Source organism: Zingiber officinale, chromosome 9A (assembly GCF_018446385.1).
Source record: "Zingiber officinale cultivar Zhangliang chromosome 9A, Zo_v1.1, whole genome shotgun sequence".
Lineage (NCBI taxonomy): Eukaryota > Viridiplantae > Streptophyta > Magnoliopsida > Zingiberales > Zingiberaceae > Zingiber > Zingiber officinale.
The window spans coordinates 40,838,027-40,864,269 of record NC_056002.1 but is presented as its reverse complement, the minus strand read 5'-3'; the positions used below and the strand labels follow the sequence as shown (position 1 = coordinate 40,864,269).

Genomic DNA, 26,243 nt, shown 5'->3' with positions numbered 1-26,243 from the left:
AGTTGTAGAGAAGTTGTTTACAATAATTGGTGTGGAGACCGAATGTGCTCCATCTATTTTAGATTTTTGGAGAAGTCCATAAATATATTTGCTCTGGGAGAGGAGATGACCTTCATTATGTGGGATAAGTCCGATACTAAGAAAAAAAGAGCATTACACAAATCTTGAAAAGAAAATTCTTAATTAAAAAGACTTAATAGAATCGTGATATCCTTTTGATCATTGTCGGTTATTAAATTGTCATTCACATAAATAAAAAAAATATTATAGATCCATTATTATATTTATAGAATAGAGAAGAGTCAGTCTTTGATCTAGAAAATTCTTCAACTTGTAACCAGTTAGATAATTGATGAAATCATACACGAGGAGCTTGCCGAAGATGATATACGGATTTCTTGAGTTGACAAACATGAGTTAGAGATTAAGGATAGATAAACCCAAGTGGTTGCTCCATAAATATAGTTTCTTAAGATGACCATAAAGGAATGCATGAGAAATATCTAGTTGTCATACATGCTAATTAATACTAACAACTACTGATAACAATAATCTGACAAATATAATTTTGATGACAGGGCTAAAGCTGTTATTGAAAAATACTTGTTTGTTGATTAAATCTTTTGGCTACAAGTTGATCTCTATATCATTCAAGAGAACCATCATCTCGATGGTTAAGACAAAATACTCATTTAGAGCCCACAACATTCATAGAGGGAGTATGCGAAACTAGACTCCATGTTCCATTACGAAGAAGTGTATCAAATTTTATAGTCATTGCGCTACGCCAATTCAGATCCTTGTTTACTTGTAAAAAATATGTTGGTTCAACATATTTTGAAGAGATCACTAGTGGGTATTGTGCATAGATGTCACTTAAGAAAATGTAGCTCCGCTACATTAACGACCCCCATAGATGTCACTTAAGGGAAGTATGTGATGAGGAGCATCACCATATGAATCACTTGTTGATGGCGATGAGGAAGTAGGTTCATGGAATTTTGATGACTGGCTTGTATTATTTGAGGAACTCGAGCTAAAAAACCTATTATCTACAGCTAGTGAGGCTTCTTAGATTGGATACGAAATGAATTCCAGAATATTGTTCGTTCTGATAGTATTAGTGTGTCCTGCTCTTGTTTGATAGAAGGAAAATTTGTAATCAAAGAACTACCAACAAATATTTCTGTGGTGCTACCTGATGGATAGAAGGAAAATTTGTAACTAAGATGTGAGACAGTATTGAGATTCTGTTTGACCTGCAGGACACTGGGACACTATAAATCTCACTTCCCGTTAATTCTAAATAATGAGAGTCAACCAAATGCAACTGTACAAGGCAGTGAACCCAACAACTGTCAAAACACATGTGAACCAGTTGTTGGGCCCACTATGTGAAAATCGACAATAGACTTCGCCACTGTTTACTTCGACAATCAATAATTATGAAGTAATATATTACAATTAACTTCGGTACAAAATTTAATATAGTAAATACTATTTTAGACTTCATAGATTAAAAAATATGAATTTTACTTCTAATTTTATCTAATATTTTACTTCATGATATATATTTGATGAAGTAATAAGTCACAAAATTAAATTATATGTCTAAATGTTGAAGTAATAAGTTATAACTTGTAAAATACTAGCTAAACCGGGCGGTTTATTTTTTCCCCACGAGGGAACCCTAATTGCTTTACTTTTCTCCCGTCGTCCGCCCTCCGTCTCCTTCTATTTTCTTCGCGTTTTTTCTCCTTGCGCCCTCTTCATGTTTTTTCGCCCGACGCACGATTCAACTCCACTCGACAACCTTCGACTCCCCCAGCGGCCTTCCACTCACCGCCGGCAACCTTCGACTCCCCCGACAGCAAATCTTCTTCACCCAGCCGGCGGTCTTCGAGTTGTTCCCCAGAATGCACAAAGATCCTTTCCTCTCTACAGAGCTAGGTTTGTTCCCTCTTCGACCTCTTCTTTCCTTGCTTCTCTGCCTCGCCGTTAGATTTCTTTTCCTTTCCTCTCTGTTGCTTTGTCTCTAACCGATCCTAACTATTGTTTTTTTGTCGTGTGCCGTTTAGGTCTTCTTCGTGTTTTTAGCCTTGCGCCCTCTACTTCTTTTTTCACCCGACGTAAACAATCGACTTCACCCGGTGTCCTTTGACTCCACCAGCAACAAATCAACTTTACTTGGCGGCCGCCCTTTCAGTTTTCTACAGCTCTAGGTTTGTTCCCTCTCCGACCCTTCTTTCCTTTCCTCTCTTCCTTGCCATTAGATTTCATTTCCTTTCAACTCTGTTGTGCTGTTTCTAACCAATTGGCAAGTCTGATGGAGCAAGACAAGAATTATACATATGAACTAAGGCATCTTGCTTGGGGTTTGTAATGATTTCTTGATAACAGATTCTGTTATATACATGTTATAAAGAACATAATTTCTTGAGGATGTATATCTTGTCAATACATATTATATAATAACATAATTGCAACCATAACTTTTCTATTACAAAGTTTTATGCTTGCTCAGTGTGTTTATGGGCACCTGGATCACTAGTCATTTTGAAACCGTATGGATAGTTGCTTATTTTCAGAGTACAATTGGCAACTTTCCACCAAAGGATACAATATCCTGATGTAGGATAGTCTAACTTGGCAACTTGTCATAATCTCTATAAAAAATGCTTGTAATGTGCACACCTCTATTTTGATACATCAATTTTCTTTCTGGAGCTCTCTTAAGTATCTAAGGTTTTGAGAAGCAAGCCTGCAATATATCATATTCTTATCTTCATTAAGAGAGCTCCAGAACAATAAATATATATGGTACAAAAGCTTAACAGTTTCTGTATCAAGTAAAAGTTTTTGTTTATGAACTTGATTTCTAATTTATAATTTCCATTTTAGGGAGTGGAAGCTCAGACTTTAGCAAATGTTTATCTGGCTTTGGAGAACAATCTTGAGATAATTCCTGTAAGCTCACCTCATTCAGCTCTTTATGTTTGCTTCACCATTGATCATCTATTAGCTGTTTGCTAGGGAAGTCACCATTGATCTTGAATCACCAATTTGAAAAATAAGTGAATGCATAACTTCTCAAATATCACCCTCATCGGACCACCGAAGCTAAACGCTACCTAAGTGGTGTATTTTTCAGGCAGTAGAATAATTATATACCGTCATAATTTGGCATTACTACATAGATTGGAAGTCAGCATTACTAAATCTCTTAAATCTTCCAACTGTAATTTCTCATTAAACTCATTCACTACATTGCTGTTTTTTTCTAGCTTGCAACTGGAAGCTCTTTGATTGTCAATCCATCAACCAAATCAATGAGGAGTTTTCCATATGTGCCCTTGCAAGAACATACTCCCTAAGCTTATAACTTTCATTCTTTTTTATACTTGTTTTAATTAGGTTGACTTCTCCCCACTAAGTTAGATTAACTTCCGCATTAGAGGAGAAATTCTGAGAACCTTCTGAGGTATTCTTTCATGCAGGATACGAGAAGTTGTAATTTGGGAACCTATACTGCTACGTAGTAGTGTAATACCAATCTTGTGAAGGCCATCTTAGGAACATCTTAATCTGGCTTAAGCAACTTAGTTCGTCATTGGTCCTCTCAACTTTCTAACACTCATCTTTTAGACCAGTTTCCAACTGTCATCCCTTGTAGACACTTAGGCTATCTTTTTAAGTGTTTCATATCATCAATAATCTCTAAAAAAGAACATCGTTTCTCTCCAAAAATTTTTCTTATAATTTCACTTCTTGTTATTCTCGTTTCCCAGTAGACAACTCTGCTTATATTATTTTGACTTCATATAATAGATAAAAGAGGTACTAACTAGTTAAAGCGATTAGCTGTGGCTCTGATGATAAGAACTAAGTTCTTGGGCAAGTGGCCTCCTTCAAACTTCTGTATTCAGCATCTATTCAAGAATGATCAACAAATGTTTGAAATTGTGACTTTCTTGGATGCTTGTCAAATCTCTAAGACCAGGCAACAACAAATTATCCTTCAAGATTGATTTTTTTTTCCTTAAAAAAAGAAGTTATCCTTAGAGATAATTAATTTTCAGTTTTAATTGAATTTTCTGTTGATTATTGTTTTACATGCACTTGATTTGAGGTTCATAATTAGAAAAAAATGTATTTGTCTTGATGTAGGTTTTAAATAAAATAGATCTACCAGGTGCTGAACCTGATCACATTGCACAGGAGATTGAAGAGGTTTATGAAGGAATGCTTGTTTCTCATACTTAAATCTTGTCCTCAGTAAGTTTGTTACCTGTAATGAACTTTCCAGATACTACTCTAATACAACCTTCTCTACCCTTTACCTATAATCTCTGATATTCTCCTTTTGCAGATTATTGGGCTAGACTGCAGTAATGCGATTCACTGTTCAGCAAAGGTTTGTTTTTTTGTGTCTGAACTGATTATTTGATCATAAAAAGTCATAATTATTTGTTGGACATAGTAGGATGTCCCATGTTCTTTTCAATGAGAAATGTAGATCACTTAACCTCGTGTTGATCTGTTTATAGGAGGGTATTGGTATAACTGAAATTTTAAATGCTATTATAACAAGGATTCCTCCTCCAAAGGATACCTCAGAAAGCCCTATGAGAGCTCTTATATTTGATAGGTGACTACATATTTTGAACATAATTACTTTTTGTTTTTTTTTCTTTATGTTTGTTAACTTTTTCCAATATTTTTGTTGTTTATGTTTGACCTCTTTGTTTCCTTGCTATTAATATATAAAATGTAACTATGTTACTAGGACTCCAGTATGATTATTCAATATGGGTTTGCATGTTTAACATGGTATTTCTATAATTTTTACACATTATCAAGAGGAATGTTGAGTTTGGACTTGGAGTGTCCATGTCGGACATGGGTGAAGAGTCCAGTTGTTAGAGACTATATAATATGCTTCTATTTTCTTTTGCTTGTCTTCTGATCAATAGAGAGATTGCTGCTTGCTCTAGGGGAACTTACAAATGACATAACCCTATACCTTTTCCTTTTCTAGTTAATAAAACATTTTTTTTGTAGATAAAAGCTATTTCTCTACTCTGGTGCTTGCACCAAGTTAATGTCCATTTGAGCTTGGAATTTCATTACTGACGTCATTTACATTGTGAATGAACCAATTAATAATTCTTATTATTTGGATTGTAACTTCTTACATGATATTTTCAATTTCTTTAGGATAATCTTAAACAAAATGGTGGCATTGAATGTGTATATTGTGTAATGCGGTACATGAAAGAGTTAGTCTTGGATGAATATCTACAATTGGAGAGGAAGGTGAATATTTTTTTTATGAAATATTTTCTTTATAAAATATTAAGTCATTTTTCATTGATACTCAAACTTTTGTTAATGATTCAGTTTGCAGCATAAAAAAACAAACAGTATTACAATCAATCTCAGTATGATGAAGTCAGAAGTGAATGGAGCGAATTCGTCTATTTATATGTGGGTGCCTAAGTGTAGGCTATGATACAAATTTTAGATTGTATTTAAAGATTTATGGATATAAAAGTTTTTGGGTTATGGTTAAACATTTCTTTTATGAATACACTTTTGGATTGTATTTGATAGATATTTATGATATATTTATTCAATTTTAGTGATAAAAACTATTGTGTTATAGTAAAATATTATGATATACACTTTTGTCAATTAAATTTGTATTGTAGTAAAATATAGTCAACTACTTCGATACTATAAATACAAATGATGAAGTAATATAACACATAAGACTTCAATAAATTTAAATAGTGTCGCAGTTAAATAAACTATTTACTTTGCCACGTGATTAAAATTATTGAAGTCGTTTGTATGTATTACTGCGCTAACTTAAACTACGATGAAGTAATACAATAACAATTACTTCGATCAAGCTAAAATATGCAGAAGTAATATTAAATATTTACTACACCATAATATAAAAAATTGTGAAGTCGTAACTCCTTTAAACTTCGTCATACAATGTAACCTATGCAGTAATATATCATCAACTACTTCGGTATTTTTACTGGTCTTGATGAAGTAATAGCACTTTTTTACTTCAAAAATGGTCTAATTTTGAACCAGTTTTGGACCGGTGATAGACTTCGGTAATCGTGTGCCGAAGTAAAAATTTAACCCTTTTACTTCACGTGCGTCTACTTCGGTAAATATCTACCTATTACTTCGGATAATATCCGAAGTCTATTGCCGATTTTCACATAGTGGCCAATGCGAGATCAGCACCTACGAAGATTGTTGGTTAATCCTAGGAAAACGTATCGGTTCCACAGTACAAAAATTTTTTGTACAAGTGTCGAACCTTTCCTAAAATAACCTATTGTATTCTTTAGAAGTTAAATTAGGAATCGTAGACGAAACTTAACATCATTGATTCCAAATTTAACTTATCTGTTCTTAATGGTTTAGATTCGAATCGCAAGAAGAACTTAACACTATTGATTCAAATCTACCTAAGTTATTAATTCCATAAATATTAATTTCCAAAATTGGCTTCCAAGACTGCATGGCGAGGCACATGACCTTCTTGGATATGGGAGAAACCACCACCGCCTAGGCAAAGCCTTTTAAGGAAAGCTAATATTTATTTTCTTAAATAACTCTAGGTTAAGCAAAAAGAACAATCGAATCACAAATTTGAAAAAGAAGAAAACACAAACTCGAAAAATAAATTCGATAAACTAGATCTAATTGCCTCTTGTATTTAGAATTCATACAAAAAAAAATAACTAGTATGATGCGGAAGAAAAATACTAGTTAGACCTTCTCTTTGTAAGGTAATGACCTCAAGATCTTCTGTCGTATTCCTTGACTCGCCTTGGACGTCGTGTCACCGACGATCCTCCAAGATGAACACCACCCAAAAGCTTCCTCCTCTTCTTCTAAAATCCGGCCACCACTGTTGGTGCGGGAAGCATCCGACGATCGAACCTAAGTTTTGATAATGGCAAAGGATTCAAAGTTAAGGTGCTTTGTTATCTGAAAACTTTTGCTGAGTGTTTCAGGAAAGTCCTAACTGCGGTTAGGCAAGGTAAAACCCTAGGGGGTGGTAACCCTAGGTCATAGGGGGTGGTAACCCTATGCGGAAAGTCTTGGCAGGTCGATGGCTTCAGGCAAAAGTCCTAGGGGGTGGTAACCCTAGGTGGAAAGCCCTGGTGTCGCGAACCAGGTGAAAGTCTGAATTGGCCGGTGAAGCGGATGTTCAGCAGAGTGCCGAGCAAAAGTCACGTCGATCTGGAGGATCGTACTGGCAACAGGTAAATCTCCTGAGTGGAGTAGGTGAGGACGCGTTCCCCGTAGAGGGAACAGTAGGCGTCGGGTCGACCTAGGGTTTCCGGTAGGAAACCTGAAGTCAGACTCGGACAGTCAAGAGACTGTTAAATATTTCAATAGTTATATCATTGTTTTGTGCTAACTTTGTGCTGCAGGGTATTTTTGGGATTAACATATCTTGCAGGGACCAAAGTACAAAAAAGACCTCGGATGAACAGTGCCGAGGCGCCTCCATGGAGCTTGGAGGCGCCTCGGGTGCGAGTCAGGAAAAGGCCAGCGCAGCAGACTGGAGGCGCCTTGAATGGAGTTCAAGGCGCCTTGGACCGGAGGTTGAAGGCGCCCTGGATAGGCTGAAGGCGCCTTGAACCAGATAGAGTTCGACCAGGTCAGTGCTGATCCACGCGGGTGACTCGGCTCGTTCAAGGCGCCTTGGTGAACAGTATAAGGCGCCTTGAACCCCCTTTATAAGGGGTCTCGACCAGCAGCTTCAAACATCTTCTTCCAAGTGAACTATCTGCTACAAGCTGCCTACGAGACGATCCCGAAGTGCTGCAACGACACCCCGACAACCCGGAGCTTCAGATTTAGTCCTTTGTTGTCGGTATAATCTTTTACTGCTTTGAATTGTAATTAGTTTGTAATAGTTTTTACGAGCTTATAGTTGTTGCCCACGGAAAGCGATCAAGGATCGCGGGCCTTCGAGTAGGAGTCGATCAAGGCTCCGAATGAAGTAAATCCTCCTGTCTCTGTGTGCTTGCTTTCTTATTTTCCGCTGCGTTTTAATTACTCGAGTGTTTTCCGAAAAACGAAATAGCCGCGAGCGCTATTCACCCCCCTCTAGCGCGTCTCGATCCAACAATTAGTATCAGAGCGGGGTCGTTTTGAATTGGTGCAACCACCTTTCAAAACAAATTTTTCGCAATTTTTTTTTTCGTTTTCGGAGTCAAATTAGAATTTAGCCTTATAGCTATATTCTAATTTTTGTTTCCCTCGAATCGACTTTTGCTCGAAGTAGGTGCAACACCACTCGAGTTCGTTTTTATTATTCTTTATTCCAGCACTACTAATCCAAGACTTAGTCTTGGAACATATTCTGTTGTTTTCTTTTGTTACATATTATAAATGGCCCAACAAGAGGGTTTCAGCACTGTACGTCCCCCGCTATTCTCCGGAGAGGATTTTGGCTACTGGAAGGGAAGAATGGAAACGTATCTAAAGATACAATTCGAAACGTGGATGATCATAAAGACGGGACTGAAACTGCCAATCGATGACGACGGCAAAACTACACCCTGCGAGAAGTGGGACGCTTCTCTAATAAAAAAGGTGGAAGCCGACGCCAAAGCTACCTGCACCCTCCAGTGTGGTCTTACCAAGGAAGAACTCAACAGAGTTGGCCCGTTCTCCTCTGCAAAGGAGCTCTGGGAAAAGCTCATCGAACTCCATGAAGGCACTGACGACACCAAGGTAAGTAAAAGAGATCTTTTGCTTAATAAATTATATAATCTAAAAATGCAGGAAGGCGAAACGGCGAGTTCTCTTCACGCGAGAATACAAGACATCCTTAACTCTCTTCACGGAATTGGCCAAAAGATAGAAAATCGGGACGTAATAAGGTATGCCCTAAACTCGTTTCCAAGGAATACATTGTGGGCATCAATGGTAGATGCCTACAAAGTTTCCAAGGATTTATCTTCTTTAAAACTAGATGAACTTTTTAGTGAATTTGAACTTCATGAGCAGACTAATGCACAGCCAACCGAGAAAGGTATTGCGTTGGTTGCAGGTACAGGTCGAACCCGGGAACCGAGACCACGACGGAGAACCGAACCAGCATCGGAAGCTGAACCAGACTCTGACGATGAAGAAGGTGACATTACAACCGAGCTGGTAAACCTCGTGAAGAAGCTCTACAAGACGAAAGGATTCGACAAAAGAGATCTAAAGAAGGCAGTAAAATCAAAGGAAGGCCCACAAAATACAAAGATGAAGTTTGAAGTTACATGCTACGGGTGTAACCAAAAAGGGCACATCAAATCCAACTGCCCTAACCTGAAGGAGATCAAAAAGCAAAGAAGGAAAAAGGTCCTTAAGGCAACATGGGACGAATCTTCATCGGAGGACGACGACGACGAGCTCGAACAAACGAGTCTACTCGCATTAATGGCCCGGGACCAAGTCGTTGAATATGGATGCGAGAGCGAGTCTGAGGCAGAGTCTGAGCAAAGTCACGGATCCGTATCCGTTTCCGAAGGACCAGACCCCGCTGTAAGTATCTCCCGGTTGAACATTTTAGTTATCTATTTATTGCGCAAATTAGCTAAGTCAAACCTAAAAGTTAAGTCACTTCTAAAGGAAGTAAGTGTCCTTAAAGAAGTGGCTAACACCAAACCCTCACCTGACCAGAGTCAGACTGAATTTCCAACTCAAGTTCAAAAACTTGAAGAAGAAAATTCAACTCTAACAAATCAGGTTAAAGATTTAGAAAATACCTTAGAACGGTTTACTTTGGGCTCCAAGAATTTGGACTTGATTCTTGGGACACAAAGAGTCGTCTACAACAGAACTGGGCTGGGATACAAAAGTAAATATAGATCTTATTTATCATTAATAAACAAACAAAGTATTAAATCAGTCCAAGCATGGGTCTCCAAGTCTAACTTGGTCAATCAAGTTGGACTTGGCCAATACTGGGTTCCGAAGGATCAAATATACTACCTCGATAGACCATATCGAGGCCATGATCCAGGGGGAGCAAAAAGAAAAACAATCCTAAAAATTTAAAATTCTAAATTCAAAATTAAAATTAAAATTCAAAATTCGAAATTGAAATTAAAATTAAATTCAAAATTTAAAATTAAATTCAAAATTCAAAATTAAATTATAAATTCAAAGTTAAAATCAAAATTCAAAATTTGAAATTGAAATTAAAATTAAAATTCAAAATTTAAAATTAAATTCAAAATTCAAAATTAAATTATAAATTCAAAGTTAAAATCAAAATTCAAAATTCGAAATTGAAATTAAAATTAATTTCAAAATTTAAAATTAAATTCAAGACTTGAAATTAAAACTCAAAATAAAGATGGAGGATCCAGACTCGCTGGCACCCCCAACTAAACTACCCGGCAGGGTAACTGAACCTAATCTACCCGAAGTGGGTAAAACAAGAATAGATTACTCGGCAGGGTAATTAAGGTTAGATTAAAAGGCAAGGATTAACTTGACCCACAGTACTAGTGAAGTTTTTGGATGATAGTACGTTAGGGAAACTTGGGCATCGCATGTCTAGGAAGATATGGCTTCGACCTGGTGCATTTGGCCAAGTGGAACTGACCGAAGATGGCTTCAAAAAAAAAGGAAAGTTTTTAAAATTTAAAATCTCTCTTTTAAAACATTGTAGATGGCTACAAAAAGAAAGATTTAAAAAATTAAAAACCCACTTTTAAACCCATCTTGGCCAACCCCTTGCTTGGGCACCAAGCAAGGATGTGGTCGGCCATAAGGATGACTTGGGTGGATGCGAGGCTTTATATATAGAGGCTACGACAGGGACCGAGAGGAGGAATTTGTTTTGGTCTCCCGATGAACTTGAGCTTCCCGTGTTCGCACCGAACACCCAACTCGAGTTCATCAATAATAACTCATACCACTAAAGAGTTATTATTGAACTACTACACCAATCCCATATTACAATATGGGTTCCTTCTTATCATGAGTGTGTTAATCTCCCTATGTTTAAGATATCGAATGCCCACTAATTAAATGAGTTACTGACAACTCACTTAATTAATATCTAGCTCCAAGAGTAGTACCACTCAACCTTATTGTCATGTTGGACTAAGTCCACCTGCAGGGTTTACATGACAATCCTTATGAGCTCCTCAAGGGGACATCATCATACTAATAAATAGGACACGGTTTCCTTCTATAATCAACAACACACCATATAAATAATATTAGTTCCCAACTTATCAGGCCTATTGATTTAACGAATAAATCTCACCCTTTGATAAATTAAAGAAATAAATACTAAGTACATGTGCTTGTTATTATATCAGGATTAAGAGTACGCACATCCATAATAACAGAGGTTCTATTCTTTTATGCAGTCAGTATAAAAGGAACAACCTCAAATGGTCTTGCTTTATACACACATAGTGTACTAGTATAATTTTATAGTCAAGATAAATTAGTACCAAATTACACTACAACCATTCCAATAGTTTGTCACAATCCATCTTGGTTGTGAGCTTCTATTTATAATTTGTAAGGAACTGATAACATGATCTTCTGTGTGACACGACACACCATGTTATCTACAATATAAATTAAATGGACAACTGCATTTAACTAAATGCAGACATTTGACCAATGTGATTCTTATTTTAAAATAAATGTTTATACAAAAAGCTAGACTTTTAGTATACATTCTAACAATCTCCCACTTACACTAAAAGACTATGCTTCCATATATACTGCCATACATCTGATCCCCATCCCCTCAACATGCCCAACAAAAGCTCTCGCTGGAAGGGCCTTAGTGAAAGGATCTGCCAGGTTATCTTCTAATGCAATATTGGTGACAGCAACTTCTCCTCGCTTTATGATGTCTCGTATCAGGTGGTACTTGCGCTCAATGTGTTTACTTGCCTTATGGGCTCGTGGTTCCTTCGAGTTTGCTACTGTACCACTATTATCACAATAAATTGTGATAATTTTGGACAAACCAGGAATCACATCTAAGTCCATCAAGAAGTTTCTGAGCCATACAGCTTCTTTGGCTGCCTCAGGCGCTGCCACATACTCAGCTTCCATGGTGGAGTTCGAAAGGCATTTCTTCTTAACACTCCTCCATGCTATGGCTCCACCTCCCAAAGTAAACATATACCCTGAGGTCAACTTACTATTGTCCCTATCTGATTGGAAGTCTGAATCCATGTAACCCACAGGGAGCAAATCATCTACCTGGTAAACTAGCATATAATCTCTAGTCCTTTTCATGTACTTCAATATATGCTTTACGACAATCGAATGTCCTTATCTTGGGTTACTTTGATTTATGCTAACCATGTCCACAGCAAAATAGATATCCGATCTCGTACATAGCATCGCATACATTAGTCTTTCTACAGCCAAAACATAAGGAACTGCCTTCATGTCCTCTATTTCCTTTGATGTTTTAGGAGACATCTCTTTAGATAAAGGTACTCCATGCCGAAAAGGTAGAAAACCTTTCTTGGAGTTTTGCATGCTAAAACGAGCTAGAATAGTATCGATGTATAAAGTTTGGGATAAGCACAACATTCTTTTCTTGCAATCCCTTATTACTTTGATCCCAAGAATATGTCCACATTCTCCCAAATCCTTCATATCAAGTTGCTTGGACAACCATATCCTTACGTCTGACAACACTTTGATATTGTTGCCAATGAGCAAAATGTCATTTACGTATAGTAAAAGAAATACCACCATGTTTCTGTCACTCTTCTTGAATACACAAAACTCATCCGGATACTAAATAAATCCATAAGACTGGATCACTTCGTTAAACCGGATGTTCCAAGATCTCGAAGCTTGCTTCAGTTCATAGATAGATCGATTGAGCTTACATACAAGATGTTCTTTGCTCTTCGCAATGAATCCCTCTGGTTGCTTCATATGGATATTTTCTTCAAGACTTCCATTAAGGAAAGCTGTCTTGACATCCATTTTTCAAATCTCATAATCCATATGAGTGGCAATAGATAAAAGAATTCGGATAGACTTAAGCATGGCTACTGGCGAAAAGGTTTCCTCATAATCGATTCCCTCTTTCTGAGTATACCCTTTGCATCAAGCCTTGCTTTAAAGGTTTCCACCTTCCCATCTGTCCCTCTTTTTGTTTTGTAGACCCATTTACATCCAATGGCTTTTACACCATTTAGTGGTTCTATAAGCTCCCAGACCTGATTAGAGTACATAGATTCTATTTCAGAGTTCATTGCACTTTTCCAAGATGCTGCATCTTTATCTTGGAGTGCTTCATCATATGTCCAGGGATCAGGTTCATATTCGCCAGGGATTAAGTCTGAAGATTCTCCCAAAAACATGAATTTATCAGGTTGCCTAACAACACTCTCACTACGACGAGGCACTACTTGTAATTGTGCATCATTTGTGACACGTGTTGCAGTTTCTTATGGTATCTCATCTTGTACTATTGGTACTAAAATAGACATGTCTTCTCTTATTTCCTCAAGAACAATTTTACTCATGGGCTTGTGGTTCATTATATAGTCCTCTTCTAAAAAACGGGCATTGATGCTAACAATGACCTTCTGATCTTTAGGACTATAAATAAACCACCTTTCGTTCCTTTAGGATAACCCACAAACAAGTGAACTTCTGTACGTGATTCCAACTTATCAGCGCCTCTCTTCAGCACATGTGCTAGACTATCCCAAATCCGAATATGTTTCAGACTAAGCTTACGTTCATTCCATAATTTTGTGGGAGTAGAGGTTACTGACTTAGAAGGTACCAAGTTCAGAATGTACACTGTTGTTTCCAGAGCATATCCTTCGTTCTGATAAATTTGATAATTCTGAATAACTCATCATTGATCTAACTATTTCCATAAGAGTATTATTCCTTCGTTCTGCCACACCATTCTGTTGGGATGTACTAGGTGCAGACAGTTGAGATTGAATCCCGACTTCTGATAAGTAACTCCTAAACTCTCCTAAGAGGTACTTGCCACCACGATCAGACCGTAGTGTCTTGATACCTTTACCATGATGTTTCTCCACATCAGCCTTGTATTCTTTAAACTTATCAAAGCACTCAGACTTGCGGCGCATCTAGTAAATATACCCATATCTCGAATAGTAGTCTATAAAAGAGACAAAATATTCGAAACCACCTCTTGCCTGGATAGTCATAGGTTCACACAAATCAGAATGAATCAATTTCAACACATCTTTGGCTCTATACCCCTTGGCCTTAAAAGGTCTCTTGGTCATTTTTCCTTCCAAGCAAGATTCGCAGGTTGGAAAATTTTTCACCGCTAAAGAACCCAAAGGTCCATCAGCTATTAGCCTTTAAATCCTACTCAAGTAAATATGACCAAGCCTTACATGCCAAAGATATGTTTGGTTTATTTCCAAAGGTTGCTTTCTCTTATTAGAATTAGAAGATGTGTTATTAATTTCCATTTGTTGTATCATGGGAGTTATTGGATTTAGAGTAAACAAATTGCCAACCAACGTACCAGAATATATAACTACCCTATTTTTTCTTGACAACTACTTTATCATCAAAAGAAACAGAATATCCATCCATAAATAGTTTAGAAACTAAAATAAAGTTCTTTCTAAAACATGGTACGTAAAGATAATTTCTCAAAATCAATGTTTTATTTCTATCAAAAGATAAATAAACATCTCCAACTGCAATAGCCGCCACTTTTGTAGCGTTACCCATGTAGACGGTAATCTCCCCTTCATCTAGTCATTGAGTTTCCTGAAACCCCTACAATATATTGCAGGCATGATCAGTGGCTCCCGTATCTACACACCAGGTACCAGTAGATATACCACTAAACATGTTTCAACCACTAGAGAATAAGATATATCTTTATTGTTCTCCTTTCTGGAAGGATAGTCCACTTTCCCATGTCCAGACTGCTTGCATGTGAAGCACTTGCCCTTCAGCTTCTTCACACCTGCATGCGGCCAAGTACCTAGAGATTGATTCACTTTCTTTGCTGAACCAACTTATTTCTTTTTCTTCTTTCTGCCTTTCGGCTTAAAAGCAGAAACATTTTCAGTGATGTGAATTTGAGAACTTTGACGAAATAGCCCTTCTGCCACCTATAGTTCTGTCAGAAGTTTCGCCAACAAATAAACTCTTTTATTCATGTTGTAGTTTAGGTGAAACTGCTCAAAACTTTTAGGCAGCGTTTGGAGAATGATATCAACCTGGGTTTCCCCATCGATTTCTGCTCCAAGGACTTCCATCTCATTCAAAAGAGCCATCATTTTGAGGATATGATCCCTTACGGGTGTCCCCTCAGTCATGGTGGTCATCATCAAGTTTCTCATAGCCTCCTGCCTCGTTTCCCAATTCTGGTGTCCAAAGAGTTCCTTGAAATTGCGCATCATGTCATAAGCAGTAGGCATGGCCTGATGTTGATGTTGCAGCACATTTGACATAGAAGCCAAAATGTAACACCGCGCCATCTCATCTGCCCTGACCCATTTCTTATGATACTCAATCTCCTCTTCACTAGAATAGCTATTAGGCAGGCTTGGACAAATCTCAAAAAGTATGAACTTGTAACCTTCAGTAATTAAGACAATGCCCAAGTTTCATTTCTAATCAATGTAATTGAGACCAGTAAGTTTATTTTCTTTCAATATAACAGCAAGAGGATTGAAAGTCATTTGAAATCCTAAGAATCACAAAATATTTGATCAAAACTTTAGAATTTAAAATAATATTGATTCTTCAAACAATATCATTTAAATTCACCAACTCCTCAAAGCACCGTGAATTTTGTATGCCACGATAGTGTGGACATATATAAATTCAAACATTTGTAAGAGAGGGTATTACCCATTAATTTTATTATCTTGTCAACCCAACTTTATGGCAAATAAAATTAATAGTTAATTTTTCTTCAGTCACACAAATAATAGCAGTGACTCCGATGGGGAGGATACTATTAAATGCACCTAAGTGTATACCATTACTTGATACTTAGTCCATTAAATAGGATTGTGCCCCTTCAGATAGAGAAGATCACACAAACCTAAATAATTTCCTATAATCATCCATAAAGGGATTTTGATCTAGTGATCCGCAAACAAACTCATCCAATGTGGAGGAAGACACTCAAAGCCAATGCGCAAGTTTGAATGCATCACTTACAAACCAGTAATGGAGACTGTGAAATTTAAATAATTCATCTCTCACTTAGTTATTTAAAATGAGGAATTTTAACATGCACACACACAGCACAGCACATATAAACAACATAAAAGGCAATAAATATAAAAAATAATTTTCCAACTATTATGGCCTCATCCATAGTTGTCCTCCGTGTGCCACCAACCCTAGCCGCCGCCAACAGGTCATGTCGTCATGTCGATCTTGCTTCCTTTTCCGCTGCGCCTCTGGTCCTCAAATAGCACCATGCCTCGCAAGGATATGATTTGCGACAAAAATAAAACTTTACATTTATCGATCCTATATTCCACAAGGGAATGTACACGTAATCTAGATCGAACAGAATGTAAAATCCTAAAACTAATACAGCTCCTATTGTATTTAATAATTACAATCATGCACACACATAAAATGCCCTCGACATGCCCGAGGGTCCAAATCACACACAAACACAATAGGGTCATAATAGTTGGAACTAGGATGTCTGCAACCATAGAGTTAATCTATTTGCACATCCTACTATTATCCTGCCTAAATTTATGTATGAAAAGTGCATAATTTAACTGAACACACAGAGGCAGAAAACTAGCTCTGATACCAATTGTTGGCGCTACTCAGAATTTCGTTCTGTTTCCCCCGTACAAAAATTTATACAAGCACAGAACTTTTCCTAGCAACTCATGGGATTTTCAGAAGTTAAACTTGGATTGCAAATGAAACTTAACATTATTAATCCAAGTTCAATCCATGTGTTCATCAGAAGTTAAACCATATTACAGAAGTTGATTAAATATCTATTTCAAGGATTGGCTTCTAGGTCATTGGCGAGACACTCGGCCTTCTTGGGTATGGGATCATCCACCACTTCCTAGTCAAAGCCTTTCAAAGAAATTGAATATTTAAACTCCTTACAGTAAACCCTAGGTTAAACTACAGAGACCTGAATCAAAGCACAAGATCACTAGCCTCTTGTGTTGGTACTTCAGGATCCAGACAAAGGAAAAATAAACTAGTACACAGTGGAAACAATTAACTAGTTTTACCTTTCTTTGTAGCTTAAAGATCTCTTGATCTTCTGCTATATTCCTCTCCTCCTCTTGGATGTCATGTGGGTGACGATCTACCAAGATGCAAAAACCACCCAAGTCCTTCTTTCTTCCAAGACTTCCGGCCACCAAGGGATCAAAGCTAGGAACACCACATCTTGTTCTTCTTTCTTCCTTGCAACCTGCCGGCCACAAGATGGTTGAAGCCTCTTGATGCCGTCGGCCTTAGGTGAGAAAGCAAGGGGAGAATAAGAATATGAGGGGGTCGACCACAAGGAGAATAGAAGAGAAATAGAAATTATGTAGATGATTATTGCCTCTAAGGCACCATCTATCCTCTTTTATAATCCTTGGTAATGGCTAAAAAGGAAAGATTTTATCAATAATTAAAATCTCTCTTTTAAATTTCCTATTATGCATGGCTATAAAAAGAATATTTTAAAATTAAAAATCCCACTTTTAAACATTGTAGATGGCTACAAAAAAGAAAGATTTTTAAAATTAAAACCTCTCTTTTAAATTATGGTTACAAAAAAGGAAAGTTTAAATAAAAATAAAATCTCTCTTTTAAACCATTGTAGATGGCTACAAAAGGAAAGATTTTTTAAATTTAAAACTCTCTTTTAAAACCATGTGGATGACTTCAAAAAAAAGAAAGTTTTTAAAATTTAAAATCTCTGTTTTAAAACATTGTAGATAACTACAAAAAAGAAAGATTTAAAAAATTAAAAACTCACTTTTAAACCCATCTTGGCCGACCCCTTGCTTGGGCACCAAGCAAGGATGTGGCTGGCTATAAGGATGACTTGGGTGGATGTGAAGCTTTATATATATAGGCTACAACAGGGACCTAGAGGAGGAATTGGTTTTGGCCTCCTGATGAGCTTGAGCTTCCTGTGTTCGACCCGAACACCCAACTCAAGTTCATCAATAATAACCCATACCACTAAAGAGTTATTATTGAACTACTACACCAATCTCATATTACAATATGGGTTCCTTCTTATCATGAGTGTGTTAATCTCCCTATGTTTAAGATATCGAATGTCCACTAATTAAATGAGTTACTGACAACTCACTTAATTAATATCTAGCTCCAAGAGTAGTACCACTCAACCTTATTGTCATGTTGGACTAAGTCCACCTGCAGGGTTTACATGACAATCCTTATGAGCTCCTCAAGGGGACATCATCATACTAATAAATAGGACACGGTTTCCTTCTATAATCAATAACACACCATATAAATAATATTAGTTCCCAACTTATCAGGCCTATTGATTTAACGAATAAATCTCACCCTTTGATAAATTAAAGAAATAAATACTAAGTACATGTGCTTGTTATTATATCAGGATTAAGAGTACGCACATCCATAATAACAGAGGTTCTATTCTTTTATGCAGTCAGTATAAAAGGAACAACCTCAAATGGTCTTACTTTATACACACATAGTGTACTAGTGTAATTTTATAGTCAAGATAAATTAGTACCAAATTACACTACAACCATTCCAATAGTTTGTCACAATCCATCTTGGTTGTGAGCTTCTATTTATAATTTGTAAGGAACTGATAACATGATCTTTTGTGTGACACCACACACCATGTTATCTACAATATAAATTAAATGGGCAAATACATTTAACTAAATACAGACATTTGACCAATGTGATTCTCATTTCAAAATAAATGTTTATACAAAAAGCTAGGCTTTTAGTATACATTCTAATGAGAAGACTAGGTCACACTCACACTTGACTCATTGTAAAAATGAGTCAAAATGGTTTAATTAAAGGTTTACCCAAATTAAAATTTATTGAAAACTCAATTTGTAATGCTTGTCAACAGGGTAAACAAACTGTCACGCCCCCAAAGGAGTCCTTACCGAAAAATTTCGGCCGCATCTCCCCTGTACCGGTGACAATCCGAGGCATACATACATAAAAATACATCAGCCACATACGGCTGGAATAGAAATAAACACAACCACGCAGTTATATAATATATATTAATCAGCCCACACGGCTGAACTAAAATCAACACAGCGGAAATCACAAACAACGATCACAAAACACAAATCAACTGACTGCGAGCCGGCTCGGCTTGACACAATAATATCAAACCAAATACAAGAGAATACAAATACATAAACAAGTACAAAACTCAAAATACAAATAACGTAAGAAATACCGAAATCGTAAGGTCGTCCTCGAATGTGACGTGGAACTGGCGGACAGGATCTCCAGGCGAATCCATAAATCCTTTACCTGCTACCTGGTGAAATTACCAATATACGGGGTGGTGAGTATAAAGACTCAGCGGGTAATAGACTGATAGTGCATGAGTATCATAAAGAACTAGAGATGCAAAGGTATATAGTCTCGTATGGAAATAGCAGATACTACAGTGATATCATAATAAGTGTCCATACCTGAAGCCATATCCTAGACTAGTAGTAAAAGGTAAAGTGTAGCAAAGTCCTGCTACAGTATTGCTCATAACTACATGGTATCATGTGAGGTATATACAGGTCAATAGTAAGTAAGCCAGTGTCTAAACACATATCATAGGTATAAATCTTAACCTATGTAAGCATAACAGCATAAATAAACAACAGCAGCATAAGCTAGTAACAGCAGCATAGATAAGAAACAACAACATAAGTAAACAACCAGCAGATATAATAACAACAACGTATGTACGGATGGTCACCCCGCCCACCTCTCTGCACTATGACCCCTGTATGGTCGAGAGGCCGGATCGATGACAACTGTACCACCCAAAGGCCGCCACTACTCTCGAGTGACCGGATGGACAGGTGCATAGTAGCTGAATAGCTATGTCTACGACGGGGGTCCCTGCTGCCCGCGACTCCAGCTATCACTACCCATGAGTGTGCGAGTGGGGGCACGACAGGACATGCGGCATGCTCCAGCTACCACTACCTATGAGTGGCCGAGCGTGCGGCCCAGGCCAACGACCGCCTCAACCACAAGGGAGACAGGATCGTCGGCAATGCATGAAATGACATGATGCGAACAATGCAACAGTCATCATATATATATAAACAGAAACAGGTATGCTACATGAAGCCAGCATGCTCAGTAAGGTGTGTAAATAAACAGCAATCAAAGCATGTAAACATGGTATCAGGTGTCTATATATATCCAATACCTAATGTCTAGTATCTGGTATCCAATACCTAGTATCTAATGTCTGGTATCTGGTATCCAATACCTAGTACTGTAGTATCTGCTAAATATCATCGATAGCAACGAGAGACCGTATAGATACAGAAATGAGTAGCTCAAAGATTGAGTGGAAGTATCAAACGCAGGAAAAATAAGAGTGGAGTCAAGATAGATACAGCGACTATCTGAACAAAAAGCTCATGCACTAGGATCAAAATACTAAAGAGATAAAGCAAGAAGTACCCGCCTTTATCTGTTGATCGTGTCCCGAAATCCGACATCGAGATGCTCGTCCCGAAACAAAGTCCTGCGATCACATAGTCTATTTAGCTAATTACATAGGAAGTAAATAACCAAACAGAATCCCTATTCTAATTAGGGTAACGCTAATCAAACATGATCCTTGAGTAATCCCCCAATCAACCTTAATTATACAACAACCTAATTAAGTTAGGTTTACACATAAATCACAAATTAATCCAATCATTTAATCCTTGAGTTTCTCAACTTAACATGAATCCATTAATTCACTATTTTATCCCTTAACCAAATGAACCAATTATCCTCAAATCCTAATTAACCAAAATAATACTAATAGAATGGCTTCAACTCAATAAACATACAATTCTAACCACAACTTACCTAATTCAATGTGCTCTGTTGTAGATTTGCAGCTGGGATCATTGCTGCTGGAAACTTGTGGCTTGAGCTATGGATCACCCACACACAGATACAATCGGAGCTGAGTAAAGATACTCCAAAATGACATCAAGATAGCTGCTGGAAAGATAGCCCAAATCGACACTTGCTATCCCAATTCCAGCGACCTCACAATCAGGGCAGAAGGCGTTTGGGCGACGGTGAAGATCAATTTCACTCGACGCCACCAAAGGCAACAACACACAAGAGATCAGCACAAGGAAAAGCGATGATACCTCTCACACGGGCATCGACGGCGCTGTCCTAACCTCCCTCAATCAAGTAACGTCGGCTGGGGAAAGAAACTAGGGCTTGATGCTGTTCATAACGGCGAAGTCGAGCTCCACCCTAGCCTTGGCGATGAATGCCTCAAAATAGTGGCCGACGGATGATCGGCTGAGAGGGCAGCAACATCGGGTGAAGGCGGAATAGGGAGCTTGCTGCGGCTAGCGGCTTCGATTGAAGTGACTCCGGCGAAGAGCGGCAATGAATATGTGCCAGCGACGAAGTGGAAATCGGAAAGAGGAAGGTCGAGTGGCGGAGATGAGGAACGGTGGAGGAGAAGACCTCCATCGGCAGTGAACTCGCAAGCGGCCGGCGATCGGGCAGGGAGAATCACGAGAGGGAGAGGGAGGCTCTGCCGGTGCGGGGTGAGCGAGGTCGGCGATCTGTCGACGCCATTGCGGGCTTCGGATGGTGGCGCGAGGAAGCGAAGGGGAGAAAGGAAAAGAGGCGGCTAGGGCACGGTGAAGAGGGGAAATCGTGAGAGGGAGAGAGCTCGGGAGAGGTGTGCGGCGATGAGGTGAGGGAAAAGAAAAGAAATCGGGATAAATGGGAACTTAGGGTTTTGGTTTAATCAAACCCTAACTACTCCCCTAAATCAACTCCTACTTTTAGGTATTTCTAAACAGGCTTTCTCTAAACCCAATAATTGATCCCCTTAAAATATGTCAAACAAACTCCGATTAAATCCCAGAAAAAATCTAAAAATTCCTGAAAAATCCAATAAGATTATTTGTCCAATAACCTTATTATTTAAATATTATTTTGGGTACCATATTTTACACAAACCAAGTCAAACCATTAGTTAACCAACCTGAATAGAACAACCTCGATACTTGAACAACCAAGTCACTAAGCAAAAACCAATATTGCTTAGTAATAATCAATGACTACTCAAGATTTACTTAGGTAATATTCCCAAAAACTAAAGATGAAACCTTTGAAGTCTTTAAATTCTTTTGTAAATTAATAAAAAATAAAAAAGACACACAAATAAAGAGAATTAGAAGTGACCATGGGGGAGAATTTGAAACCCATAAATTTATTGAATTTTGTGAAATTAATGGATATAAACATGAAGATTCATGCCCTAGGACTCCCCAACAAAATGGTCTAGTAGAACGTAAAAATAGAACCCTACAAGAAGCCGCTAGGACCATGTTGAATGAATACAACCTATCTAATCAATTCTGGGTTGAAGCAATTAATACATCCTGTTATATACAAAATAGAATTTTAATTAATAAAGGTCAAAATAAAACACCTTACGAAATATATTGTAATAAAATCCCTAACTTAAACTATTTAAAGGTGTTTGGGTGTAATGTTTTCATTCTAAACACCAAAGACTACTTAGGAAAATTTACATAAAAAAAACCCCAGGAATATTTTTAGGGTACTCAACAACCAGTAGGCCACATAGAGTTTTTAACAAAAACATCCTAAAAGTTGAAGAATCAACCAATGTAATTTTTGATGAAGAAAATAACCTACCCGACGTAACAAGTGAAAATATTAATACAGAAAATGTTAGGAACCTAAAAGATGATGAAGATATTCAACCTAAACCTAGTGAATTACAAGAACCAGAAATTGACCCATATATAAGACCAACAAGAGAAAGTATGTAACGACCCAAATTTCCTCATTTTGTCCTCAGAAATAATTCAAAAATATTTAGAAATACCTTTAAAATATTCTAGAGATTTTTAGAAATTTTTAGAGTATTTTACGTAATTTTTGGAGTTCGTTTGGTATTTTTACCAAACGAAAGAAGTTTTAAAAAAATAAAATAAAATAAAATAAAATAAAAATGTTAAGGTGGGGTTTTGAACCCAAGATCTCGGACCGAACTAGACCCTAACCAAAGTCAGCCAACCAACTGGGCTAGCAAGTGTTATTTGAACAAATAAAGGAAGAGATTTATTTGAGTAATAGGAATTAGTAACAAAGAAATAAAAGGAAGGAAAAGGGGTAGCAGCCGAGAATTGAACCCGGGGCTTTTGGCTTGGTCAAAACCTAGCCAACCAACTGCTCCGCGGATATTTTGCGAAAGAGTTGGCAGCGAAATAGTCTTAAGTTAACAGAAATACTAGAGTTATAAAAAGGAATTTAGGGCTTTCCGAAACCTAATTTTCCCCGATCCCTTCCTCTCTCGCGCGACAAAGGCAGCTCGGGCGGAAACAAGCCGCGGCTAGGGCACGATTCCGGCGGCCGGCGGGTGGCTAACTCGGGGAGGTTCTTCACCGTCGTGATCCTTGCGTCGAGGAGGAACCGTAAGCACGGAGGAGTCGAAGCTTGCAATTTCCGCAAGCCCTAGAAGTTGTTCCGGTTGTAGGTTTAAGAAGAGGTAAGTTGCTACTCACCTGCAGTAGGATAGCTCCGAGGTTTAATCCTTCATCCTCTCCTTGTTCCCGAAGCTTTGCATGAGTTTCCTTGCCTTTTCTATTTTCGGATTCAAGCTAGCTTATTGTTTGGATTTCGAAGCATGTTTAAAGAAGTTTTTGCTTTTGGTACTGGCTGCCATGAAACCTAAAGAAAGAAGGAGAATTTGTATAGGTTAGGCATGCAATTTAGATCCTTCTGTCTTATGATTGCATTTCAGATTTAGACGTTCCCTTTGCTTCTGATCAGTTTGTATTCGGCTTCCGGATTTTAATGGCTTTGTTTCCATGCTTCAGATTTAAGAGCAGCAAGTGTATCATTGTTTTCTTACAGCATTAGGATAGCTTGAAGTTTAAAGGGCAGCAAGTGCTTCATTGTTTTCCTTGGTTCGGATTTCCCTCTGTACATCTTTAGGATGGCTTGAATTTAAGAGTAGTAATTGTTCCTTGTTTTCCTTGCTTTGGATTTCTTGTACAGCAGTAGTTTCTATTTAGTTTGTTGTCATTGGTTTATGTAGATTTATACTGTGAATAATCTGTTTTGAAGGAAGTTAGTGTAGGTTCTGTTGCGACTTTGTTTTGGTATAGCGGTTTTGATTTCTATAGAACAGATTTGAGAAGTTTTGAATCTGAATTATGTTCCTTGCATGGCTTCCACTGAATTGTTGGTTTGGGTTAGTTTCAATAGTTAGGAATGGTTCGAAGTTTTGATTTCTCCTTAGTGTTCTGTTGTAGCATTAGGGTTTTGGAATTCATGCAGTGAATAGAACTAGCCTTGTATTTGGAAGCATTGTAGATTGAGCAGATTTATTCAAGTGAGCATTTATATTCATTCAAGTAGAAGTAGGCATGAACAGATTCATTCAAGTGTACATTTATATATTCATTCAGTTCCTTTGCTATTTATATTTAGTAAATAACATGAACATTTGCAGATTTAGATTTCTAGTTCCTTTGCTATTGGAATAACATGAGCAGATTTCTAGTTTCTTTTATGTTATTAGATGTACATGAGTAGCCTTCCTTTTAAAACAATCAGTTTCTAGTTTCTTTAGAGTTTAATATGCAGAATTGTGTTAGCTTAATATGCATCATTTTAGTATGCAGATTTTATTAAGTATTAGTGTGCAGAATTCATTTACCCTTAACTGAACATGTGCAGATTTTTATAAACATAGCATGCAGATTTTTATAAGTATAGTATGCAGATTTTAATATGCAGAATTTTATTAGCATAATAGGCAAATTTTGGGTTAAGCATTTCAAAGTTAGAATTTGCCTAAACATTTTAGTTTCTTTTTAAAGAAGTATTCTTTTAGAAGTATTAACAAGTATAAGAAAGATAAAGAAAAGAAAGAAAAAGGCCAAGGCCTTAAGTAGATCCCAAAGTCAAGACTTTAGGGATTTTGGCACACAAGGTGCTAAAGAAAATGCCGAGGCATTATATAGAAGTATTAAAAGATAATAAGTATTTTACTTTTATCAGTGGCACTGTGTTGGACTCTCTGTCCTTGGGCTGGGCTCCCATAGTCGTCCCTAGGTTCAGATAACCTAGTAGTAACGGCTCGGCCGACGGTCGACGGTCGACGACCATAGGGTCGCCAAATGGGCCGCCGAATGGGTCGGGTCGTTACAAAAGTAAAAGCACAGTTGCCGGGCCCAACAGAAGTTGATTATTATTTTGAAGTATTATAAGTATAAGTTTTTGAACAAGTAAAGTAAGTTTTACATCAGTATAAAAGTATTAAAGAAGAGGTTTTTAAACAAATGAAATAAAAGAATAAGTTTAGAACAAATGAAATAAGTTTCATTTTGTTTTAAAAGTAGCAAGTTGAGTTTTCTTTTATGTTAGCATGTTATTTAGATTAGCTTACTGTTCTTTGCTATTAGAAGAGTATGAGTAGCTTTACATGTTTAACATTTCAGTATGTTTGTTTCTTTTACTAGTAGATGAGCATGAGTAGTTTCCCTTTTGAGCATTCAGTTTTAGTTTTCAGTATATGTACATGCATATCGAGATTTTGTGAGTTAGATAGCGCTTACTAAGCAAATTTTGCTTATAGACTACACTTCCTCTTACTGCAGATACAGGAAAGGAAAAGATATAGAAAGGAAGGCGACAAGGAGGTGTTCGAAGGATGTGTGATGCCAGGACTATGGAAGCCTTGGGACTAGGAAAGAAGTTTTAGTTTAGTTTTTATTGTCTTTTGCTATGTTAGGAGTATTTGAGATAGTATTTGTTATTTTGATATGATTAGGACGTAGTAAAAGAATTGTAATCTTGTGTGATGATTTCTTGTGTTGTTTTCTTAATTATTTTGGATTTATTATACTGCGTGGTTGATTGATATGTGTTCCAGCCGCTTGTAGCTGAGTATATATTGCATGTATTGT

At 37.3% G+C, this 26,243-nt stretch overlaps 1 long non-coding RNA gene across 2 annotated transcripts; it reads left to right on the top strand.

Annotated features, from left to right (window-relative positions):
- The first annotated feature begins 4,185 nt into the window (after positions 1-4,185).
- Positions 4,186-4,656, top strand: LOC122021754. 2 transcript variants are annotated; one of them, XR_006122638.1, is made up of 3 exons: positions 4,186-4,230; positions 4,370-4,414; positions 4,548-4,656. It is a non-coding gene; the product is annotated as an uncharacterized LOC122021754 (long non-coding RNA). The 2 variants fall into 2 exon arrangements; XR_006122637.1 differs by lacking the exon at positions 4,186-4,230 and adding an exon at positions 4,236-4,275.
- The last annotated feature ends 21,587 nt before the right edge of the window (positions 4,657-26,243 follow it).